The sequence below is a fragment of the Solanum dulcamara genome, chromosome 3 (genome assembly GCF_947179165.1).
Source record: "Solanum dulcamara chromosome 3, daSolDulc1.2, whole genome shotgun sequence".
Lineage (NCBI taxonomy): Eukaryota > Viridiplantae > Streptophyta > Magnoliopsida > Solanales > Solanaceae > Solanum > Solanum dulcamara.
In genome coordinates this window covers 44,105,220-44,114,549 of record NC_077239.1, presented here as the reverse complement: position 1 = coordinate 44,114,549, position 9,330 = coordinate 44,105,220, and positions in this window count along the sequence as shown.

Here is a 9,330-nt window from a genome sequence, read left to right as displayed (position 1 = left end):
GCATTGATTGGTCCAAATTTGATAATTGATGCAATGGAGAAAGTAAGGCTCATAAGAAAAGGATTGAAAATGGCTCAAAGTCGTCAAAAGTGTTATTCAGACACTAGGAAGAGAGAGCTTGAATTTGATGTGGATGATATGGTGTATTTGAAGATTTCACCTATGAAAAGGGTAATGCGGTTTGGTATGAAAGGGAAGTTGAGCCCTAGATATATAGGACCCTATAGGATATTGAAGCGCATTGGCAAAGTAGCATATGAGTTAGACTTGCCACTTGAGTTGGCTTTGGTTCATCCGATATTTCACGTGTCAATATTGAGAAAGTTTGTGGCGATCCAAATTCTATTGTGCTAATGGAGAACGTAAGTATTGAAGAGAATTTGACTTATGAGGATGTCCCGATTGAGATTTTAGACCGGCAAGTGAAGAGGTTAAGAAATAAAGACGTTGCATCCATCAAAGTGTTATAGAGGAATCAACAAGTAGAGAGTGCTACGTGGGAAGTAGAATCAGACATGATGAAGCGTTATCTGTATCTCTTTCCTTTCACTCGAGCCTCAAGGTACTAAGTTGTTCATGATCAAATCGATTAAACTCACACGTTTCAGTTTTATATGTCATTCATATGCATGTATGATTAATGAAAATGATTTTCTCAAATACTATGTTTTATATTAAGTATAAAGTTTACATGTTCTATGTATTTTTTGAAGTGTCCTCATAATCATGTTGGGTTTTTAGTCCTTTTTCCATGTCCTTCCCATATTAGTTGAATCTCATTCAAGGACGAATGTTCCCAAGGAAAAGATATTGTAACATCCCTCAAATGCTCAAAAGTGCCTTAAAAATGTCTTGGGAATAGGCCGCTCAAATAATGCATTATCCTTAATTTTTTTGGAAAATCTGAGTTTGGAATATCGATAAGGGGTCAAAATCTATAGTAAGATAGTCTCCGTGGATTTTTAGAACCCGTATATCAAAATATAGATTTTTTAAGTCTAAAGGAACTGCGCAAACCAGTAAGGTCCGCATCGCGGACTTGCTTGCCTCCGCGTCGTGGATCAGGCTGTGTGTTTTTGGCCGAATTTAGTTTTTAATAAAGGCACTTTAGACTTTTCCCTAAATTGTTAGCTAATGAACCTAGACGATTTTAGGACCTAATTTAACTCTATAAAGTAACCTAAACCTCTAATTCTATTCATTTTTCAATAATTCACCTACTCAAATATTTTTCTCTCTACAAAAGACTCTCAAGGAATCCATTGAAGACTTCAAGTAAATTCACTCAAGCTCTCCATCAAAACTCTCAAGTTCTTCCAAATTATTTGGTGTTCTCACTTAAGGTATGTGGGTATTGATTCATGGATTCTTTCATCCATGAAGCCCAATAAATTTCTCAAGGTTTTCTATCAAATTAAAGTATGGTATTTTATGGGTCTTATGATCTCTACTCCTATTTTATGATTTATGATTCAAAGTATGATCATGAGTCTATTTTGATATAAATTGATGGTTATTGCATTAAATTGAAGATTTTTTTTTATGAATTCTCCTATTTTGATATTTAGGGTTCATGATAAAAATTATGAGTATTTTTAATTATACTTCCTAATGATACTATCTATATGAGTTATATATGGGGTGATATAAAGCTTGTGATCATGTATGTTTTCAAGTCAATTACATAATTTTCAAATCAATTGATCATGCATTCATGTTCGACCTAAATTTCAAGTATAAGTTATGATCATGAATTTCCAAGTATAAATTATGATTATGTATTTTAATTATGATCATGGACTATAAGTATATTTTGAAGAATGATTTTCATGCAAGTTATGAAGTAAGGTGACTTAGGGCCCTATGTGGTGACCAAAGGCCAAACGATATGAATTATGCAAATATGATTGTAATGATGAAAGGACAATTCTCTCATTACAAATATGTTATGAAAATGAGCTACTCCATGATTTCAAACCTATGATAATGACTATGATATATGAAATTATGATTTCTATGCTATGTATGTATTCCGTGGGATTTGACTTAGAATCGAATATGGACTTGAGGTGGGACTCGAAATACGGGGTCCTTATATAAAGTCTCTTATTTCATAACTACTTGTCACCATAGGATTGCCTTCATGGCCTAGCTAGTGGATCCACTTAGCGGGGTAGATTCTACCTTGGCAAGTAGATTCCCTTTTTTCTTCGTTGTATGGAGAGACAATGGATTCCATAGCTTGCATGGTGTTATTATCGGTTATGGTTCCCATCCCACATATGTATGATCTTTTAGGTATGCTATGATTTTAAATTATGCTTTTTAAATGCTTTGGTCAATATAATTTTCTCATGTCTTTACTTACCTCATCTTACCATGTGATTTTCTTGACCAATTGTATTCCATGATTTACATTGCATGTCACGCCCACATACTTAGTACCTTCCAACGTACTAATGCATACTTTTTTCCTACATTGTCTCATAATGTAGGGGTAGAGGTTGAAGATCACACTCATCTACGTGGCTAGTTAAGCTTTCCTATCCAGCGGTTGTGGTGAGTCCTCATTTATCGGGGACTAGTTTTCGAGTTAGTTATTATTTTTAAAGACTTTTTCTATGTTTCATATTGAGGGTGAGCTAGGGACATATCTTAGCCCCCGCCCAGATTCATGAGTAGAGGCATCTAGTTGGAGAAATGTTTCGAGCTTATGCTGTCATGTGTCATTCTTAAATTTCTATTCATTATTTAGACTATCTTATGATGTTTCCAATTTTGCTTTACCTTATGAATGCTTGTGATATGTACAAGAGGCTTGGTTGGAGCCCTTCGGAGTTTCAATCTTCGTGTTACGACTTGGCCCTAAGTCAGGTCGTGACACAGAATGACCTGATCAAGTCTGGACTAACAAAGTTAAGCACCTGCATGTAGAAGATTTAGAACTGTGAAATGCAAGTGCAAGCATATGAGAAGATGATGGGAATTTAAAAGGAAAATTTATAAATGGAAAAATGATGTCCTTAGGAATCTTCCAAGGTCAATTTAGGGATGTTTGCAATTATATGCAGTATTCTTCGTTCCCAACTAGGGTATTAGATATTAGAGATCATTGTAGTAGAGAAAAAGTACTACTTAGTTTCCTTATTGAAGAAGAAAACACCATTGGTGATACTCGGCCACCAATCTTATTTTTGTGCTTTTGCATAAATTTACCATTTTTCCCCTCCCCATAACTTCATTATAGCCCTTATATGTTATCGATATAGGGGGACTCTTCCCTAGGTGGTTGGGTGAGTGGCACAGGTTTTTCTCTTTTTAGAGGCTTAAAGCAAAAACCGTTGACTTTGGTCAACATCTAGAGATTCGTTCATCGTATGGAAATTCTAACGGTTCCATCAGATTTGGAGGGTCCATTTTCATCTAAAAGGAATATTGGTTTGGGCTTTGGAGTTTTCATTTTGATTTTGAGTGATTTGTCATTTTAGTTTTAAAGTGTTGGCCAAGTTTGACCTTGGTCAACATTTTGGGTAAAGACGCTCAAATAAAAATTCTGTCAGGGTGGTTAGCTTTAGAACATCGTATTTGGTCTAGAACGATATTTGGTTTAGTTCTCGGGGTGCTCGAAATGAGCTTTTGGCCTTTTAGGCATTTTATGTGTTTTCTTTGAAAAATGTTGACTTTGGTCAACATTTTGGCAAGATGACCTCCATTGGTCATTTCATCAATTCTTGAGTTTGAAATGTCATTTCCAAATGGGTAGCATGGTTTATTTGTGTCGATGAGGTTATGAATGAGTTCCGAGACCCTGATGATAATATTTTTTATCCTTGAAAAATTGTTGATGTTCAGCTGCTAGTGTAGCTAACATTTCTTCTCCGCGTTCGCGGAGGTTTGGTTGTTTGTTCTCCGAGTTTGCGGGCCCTTGGCCACATTCGCAGAGGGTTTTTTTTCCTTCTCCGCATTCGCAGTAAGATCTTCACATTCACGGAGGCTACTGGTCCAGTACTCTGCATTCGCGAAGGCCAAATGGTCTGGCACTTCAGTCTTAAGATCCAATTTCAGCATGCATTTTATCACTTCGAACTTAGAAAATTATTGATTTTGAGAGCAATTCTTGACCAAATTTGCTGATTCTTGTTGGAGGGTATTGGAAATTCACATGGGTACGTTCTAGGGTCGTTGAATCATCCATTTCTCTTGGTAATTTCCATTAATTCCTCCATAAATTCAGTTTTTGATTACTCTTTGGTTCTTTTGGTGGTGGGACTATTTTGGGTTTATTCTAGCTCGAATTGTGCCCATTTTTGAAGCATGAATTCCTTGATCTTATTGGGACCTTGTGACAGAGTCATTTTCGCGATTTCATGTACAGGTCTTCTCATTTCTAATCCAAATTTGTTTGTGTCAACAAAATTCTTAATGAATTCCGAGCTCCCAACGGGAATATTTTTCATCCTTGAGAAGTTGTTGATGTTCAACTGCTGGTTCAGCTGACATTTCTTCTCTACGTTTATGGGCCCTTGCCCGCATTCACGGATGTTTGGCAGTTTGTTCTCCGCATTTGCAGAAGGTTGGCTGATCCTTCTCTGCGATCTCGAAAGGATCTCCGCATTCGCGGAAGCCATTGGTCTAGTGCTCTGCATTCGGGGACTAGCCTTTGTGTTCGCGAAGGGTCAATTGACTGACCTCTGTGTTCGTGGAGCTAGTCTCTGTGTTTGCGAAAGCCAAATGGCCTGGCACTTCAGTCTTTCAAAGACCCGATTTCAGCATGCATTTTATCACTTCCAACTTAGAAAATTATTGATTTAGAGAGCAATTCTTGACCAAATTTGTTGATTCTTATTGAAAGATGTTGAAAATTCTCGTGGGTACATTCCAGGGTCATTAAATCTTTTGTTTCTCTTGGTAATTTCCATTAATTTCTCCGTAAATTCAGTTTTTGATCACTCTTTGGGTTTTTTGGTGGTGGGATGTTTTGGGTTTATTCTTGCTCGGATTGTGCCCATTTTGGAGCATGAATTCCTAGAGCTCATTGGGACCTTGTGAGAGATTCATTTTCGTGATTTAGTGCACAGGTCCCAAGGTCCAATTATAGCTAGTTTCTAATACGAATTTGTAATTATAATATGGGTATCCTTAGCTTTGTTTTGATGTGCTCTTCGATATTTGGTAGAGTGGCACCATTCGGAGGCTGCCCATAAAGGAAAGGCTCTGATATAGCAGTTTGAGTGCGGTTTTAGCCTTGAGGTAGGTTACGGTTTCTCTCTTTTAGACTTGGCTCGATTAGAATGAATGTATCATGAGTAGTATCAAATGCTTAGGTTGGAATTTAAGTGTTTCTAGTCCCTTTTTATCATATTAGGAGTTTGATGGCCAACATTTGTTAGCTAGTATAGCTATTACCCATTGAAGCCTTAGTTTAGGTGATTTCTTATTTGTTTGTAACACTTATCCTTAGAATTGGCTCTTAGGTGATATGAAACTTAGGGTATCGCGTGTTTGTCTTAGTTGGTTATGTTTTTTCTCTTGGTGTGCTTTTTAGATTCATATCATTGTTCCCTTCTTTACTTTAAAGAAATGTTGGGCCGTGACATTTTCGAGATTATTGATTATATCATTACTAGATCATATATATTTACTCTTTTCCATACATTGTGATTGTGGCAATTATTATGGTTACCTGTTGTTGTTGAGTTGCTATGGCCTATGTATGTTTTTCCCGTATCCCGATTCACCAGTAGTTGTAGCCTTTGATTTCTTTTCTAGTGTTATTAGTATCACTGTGCTGCTTATTGTATATTTATTCTTTTTGGGCTTGGTCGGCCTATGATGCATACTGGGTACCCCGTATTTGGTACTCATACTGCACTTCTGCATCGTTTTAATAATGTTCCTAGTTCGAGCCACCCCTAGCGCGCACCTGATCATCCGTAGCTGCGACAGATCCAGATAGTAGTGACTCCCTGCGTTCAGAGACTTATTATTTTCCTTCTTTTGTATTGGCTTGTATTTTGTATTTTGGATTGTCAGTTCTGTATTGTATATATTTATTTCAAACTATTGTACTTAGTAGCTCCTGTATAAATGACACTAGGTCTGGGGATTGGTGTAGCGTCAGTTTGTCATTTTGGTCACTCTCTGGCCGTTTGTATATTTTGTATCGTATTTACATACTTATATCACGGCTCGATTTTCATTGTTATATTATTCTTGCTTCCATTTATTCATAGTATTACCTATTTATTAATAAAATGTTTGACTTCGGCACATTTTGGGGTTGTGATTTGGCTTGCCTATTCACGGGTTATAGCAGGCGTCATCATGGCCTAGGGTCGGGTCTGATAAATTTTTATGGAGGTTTAGATGTTTTTTCTTTATGAAAAAGGCTTGAGAGTAGCAAGTTACCTTACAAGGCGTAAGTGTTAGCTCTTCTTAAAAGGCATGGCCACCCACACGCCTTACCATAAACAGTTAACATCTCCCTTAAGTTTTTATTATAAGGTGTATTTCCCCTCATGCCATTTGCCCCTTTCGTCTGTTTCTTATTGCATTCCCTTCATTCACTGTTTCAGTTCTTTTACTTGTGTGTTAATAGGTCCTATGCTTAGATTGAAAAATCTTTGTAAACTTTGTAAACTAGATCACAAGATTGAAGAATAAGGTTCTTATTTACATATTTTCGTGGCTTGTAGAAATAATACTATAGCATCCTTATTTGGTTCAGATGCTTGCATTAACAATGATGGTTGTACAACCAAGATCATTAGTGGTATCGGTTTCATCTTGGTTCACATATCATCTGCTCTTGAAGTTGCAAATGGGAGGGACTGTTTACATAAACGTCTTACAGAAATATATTTAACAACTTCAACATATACTAGATTCAGCTATCGTATCTACTCCCTTCCAAAAAACTTCTTGCCTTAAATTGATCTGCTACTCGATAAAAGCAAATAATTCATGTACTGACTCTATAGCTTTTAGTTTTGCCTCCCCTTTAGCTTGCCTTAGGTAATCAAGCTTTTATCTACACTATTTCATTCAATTTCCCTTAATGTGCAACATTTTCAAGCCACCATTGTTCCTTCTCCCTCTAACGCAATCAAATATTGAATTAGGCTTTGGTGAGATTGTTCGCCATCATTCAAGAGTTCTAAGTTCCATCCTATTTTTCTGGTGCTCCTGTTTATTTACAATTTACATCTTTTTACATTATTTCATTCAATTTTCCTTAATGTGCAGCATTTTCAAGCCACCATTTTTCCTCCTCCCGCTAAGCGCAATCAAATATTGGAATAGGCTTTGGTGAGATTGCTCGCCACCTTTCAAGAGTTGTAAGTTCCATCCTAGCTATCTAATGCTCCTGTTTATTTACAATTTACGTCTTTTCACTCAAAGTTATTTACTTTTTAATATAATCATGTGCTAACCATTCCCAAGGTAAATAAAGAAGAGGTTAAAAGTTGAATTGGTATTGTGACTTGATTTTTCACTGTACAACTATCTCCTAGCCATACATGACAATTTGGACGAGTTCTAGCAGAATACTTGTTTGTGGTTTCCTTACAAAGATAAAAAAAAAAAAAAATAGACGACAAAATAGCCTCAGATATTTGCTGCAGTAGATTGTCATAAGATGGCTTATTTTTTAAGATCAAAATGGTCAGATGTCACATGAACTTCGAAATGAATATTGAAATTTTAAACTTGGGGATAAAGTGATATTTATTAATAGCATTAGTTTTTAGTTGGTCAGCACTCTACTGGTGGCTCGGGGTCCTACGGCAACACTATATATTCGACATATTAGACCAAACACCCATAAATATGGTATACGACTGTCATATCTCTTTCTTTATGAGAATTTTTATTTATGGCACTGTAGGATTTTTACTAATATCCTTCAATTTATGTGTACCTTTGTCTAGTCGAAATGATGATTAATTATGTACACTTCTTCTAAACTTATGATATTGCTCTTATTTTCCCTTTCTTCCCTTCCATTAACCTGTATTCCTTATTACTCATAAATTGTGTGTTTTGCCTGGTATGCATCTTTAGAAGTCTTATCATATTAATAAAACTGAAAACATTGTACTCATCGTCTGGAGATAATTTGGGTAGAGTTTATAGAAGAACGGAGAATAGTCAAAGTGCATTACAAGATGGGCAGATTAGTCGCACAGCTTCTAACACCCTAAATTTCGCTTATATTAGTAATTATTGTAGGTGGGAAACATAAACTATATGTGAAAATTAAATTACAGTGGTAGTTGGAGATTCATATTTTGAACAACCAATGTTGAATTAACTGGTAAAGATAGCAAATTAATCGCTCATAATTAGTATAATGTACTTGTATAACACCCACTACTTTATCCCTTGACGGATTCATCCCATGGATATAATGTATCTAAAACAAAACAGCTACTTCCACAGAACAAATGCACCAGTACATATTTCTGAAACCTTTAACAAGTTAACAACTTTGTGATTTATTACCCTTAATTTGGCGCGCGTGTTTTGGAACAGTCATTAAACTAACGGTGGTGCCCACTGATTGAATGCACTCGGACTCGCCCAAAAGAGGATTCAATATCTAGTGAGAAAACAGCAGTAACAGAGATCAGAATCTTAACTAGGACCAGTGCTACATCCACCATACAAAGAATGAATCAGAAACTATTGGTTTACTTAGAAATAATATGTTCCTGCATGTATGACATTTGAATAACCGTGTACTTCTTGACGGCATAAATCTGAGTCACAAATGATGATTCGAGCTCAATTAACAACTTACAAATTATCTAATGCTTCCGCGCCCACATCTCGGTGGCACTAGTAAGAAACTTTGGAAAAGACACTTGGATAATATTTCAAGGTTATACGAATCTTATGACTAGGCATACACGCACAACGTATGCACGGTGAATCTAGTATTACCTTAAAAACATGAACTCCCTAAATTGAATGTTAAATTATTATTATACACCCAACTAAAAACATCCCTTTAACTTGAATGTTAAATTATCAGCATACACCTTTTCACATTGAAGAACTGTGACGTTTTCAAAGGGTTGCGACTTTTTTCGATGAGTAGTGACTTTCTCAAGAGTTGGGACTTTTCTGATAAGGCACAATGAGCATTTGTTCATTACCCTTTGTTCGCTATAAATAAAGAGGCTCAGTGAGCTAGATTTTTTATTCTTTCATCTTGGTTTATTGTTATTATTTTTGAATATTTTTTCTTCTCTCTTTTTTTTTGATGTGTGTTTCTCTCTATTACACCTTCAAGTTAATTTTCTATAAAAAAAAAATTGAATTTTT